This window comes from Manacus vitellinus, unplaced genomic scaffold (assembly GCF_001715985.3).
Source record: "Manacus vitellinus isolate BGI_N305 unplaced genomic scaffold, ASM171598v3 scaffold_16_pilon, whole genome shotgun sequence".
Classification (NCBI taxonomy): domain Eukaryota; kingdom Metazoa; phylum Chordata; class Aves; order Passeriformes; family Pipridae; genus Manacus; species Manacus vitellinus.
Window position 1 is genome coordinate 673,128 of NW_021939189.1, and position 1,515 is coordinate 674,642.

Consider the following 1,515-nt stretch of genomic DNA (forward strand, 5'->3'; position numbering starts at 1 on the left):
GCTCCCAGGGAACAAGGGACAGGAGGAGAGGGAACGGCCTCCAGCTGTGCCAGGGGAGGGTCAGGTTGGATATTGGGGAAATTTCTTCATGGAAAGGGCTGTCCAGCCCTGGCACAGCTGCCCAGGGCAGTGGTGGAGTCCCCATTCCTGGAGGGATTTAAAGAACATGTGGATGTGGCACTTGGGTGGGTGGGTTAGTGTGGCCTTGGCAGTTCTGGGGGACAGTTGGATTCCATGGACTCAATAGCCTTAGAGGGCTTTTCCCACCTCAGGGGCTCTGTGACATCACTGGCAGATCCCAGAGGTCACAGAACCTTGGCCTGCAGTTGGACCTGCCTGGGGCTGGGCCTCACCCACTCTGCCCACCTTTGCTGCAGGATGTGGGGGTTGCTGTGAGCCCGGTGCCCTGCCTGGTGAGTGCTCTGGGAACGGAGCCTCCCGGCACTCCCAGCTTCCCTCCTCCCATCCTTGCACCTCTGCCCTCCAGCTCCGGAATCCACCAGCTCTGTGGGCTCTGTGCTGTCCAGGTGTAGCTGCAACACCTTTGTGTGAGATTGAGATATACCTTTGAACAAACACAGCTGTGTACAGGCTTTGGACTGGTTCTGAAAAACACAATCAGCATTTGTCTGTCTGTGACTCATCCCAGCGCCACCGCTGCCTTTCCCTAAACCTGTTGTGACATTACTTACATGCTAAATGTTACAGACTGTTTATTCTGTCTGTGCAGCGATCAGATCCACACTAAACGGACTGCAGAAAGGCAACTTACATGTTAAATGTTATATTTATTCTGTCTGTGCAACAGTCAGATCCACACTAAATGGACTCCCGAAAGGCAGACACTGATTCCTGTCGTGATAAGCATACAATTTCTTTAAAAACCTACTTTTTGTCATGACTTCAGCTAGGAAAGGCAAATTACTTTCTTACCAGTGTTTCTGTGCATTGCACCTCAGATGGATTTCTTGCTACTTCATTTTTCTGCTCCTGATCCATCAGATGAATGATTTTAGGCACATGAGGAGTCCCCTTCAAACCAGCCCAGCTCTGGGCTCCAGGCAGCTGCAGAAGGCACGTCCCCAGCCCAGAGAACAGTGACACTGAGGCACAGGAGTGACAATACCAGCAGTCCACTGGAAGGCTGGAGATAAATGGGATGCAATCCCTGGAATGGCCTTTAACTCTGCTTTAATAAATATTGCCCTTGCACCAGTTTTCCTGAGGTCTAATGTGCTTCCCAAACTTGGCTCTAGTGAAGCTCAGTTTGGGTTCCTTTGCAGAGCTCTCTGTCCTCACCCACACTGAGTGCACAGGCTCATGATTCCTTCTGTGAACACTTCACACAAATTTAGATTTATACCTCATCTCAAATGTAATGTGGAGACTAAATGAAGTGTAGTGAGGAACACGGGGTGGAAAGGACTTGTCACAGTGTCCAGTCGTTTGGGGCTGGAGCCACCACGCAATCAGTCCCTTCACCGAGGCAGTGCCACCATCCCAGCTGACGAGGTG

General features: G+C 51.3%; 1 protein-coding gene across 1 annotated transcript in view; it reads left to right on the forward strand.

Annotated features, from left to right (window-relative positions):
- Positions 1-299: 299 nt before the first annotated feature.
- The window catches only part of CTDSPL2 (CTD small phosphatase like 2), a 15,059-nt gene continuing 13,843 nt past the window's right edge, over positions 300-1,515 (forward strand). Inside the window, exon 1 of the mRNA XM_029958819.1 lies at positions 300-413. The gene's annotated coding sequence lies outside the window, so the exon portion shown is untranslated. The remainder of the gene's footprint in view (positions 414-1,515) is intronic.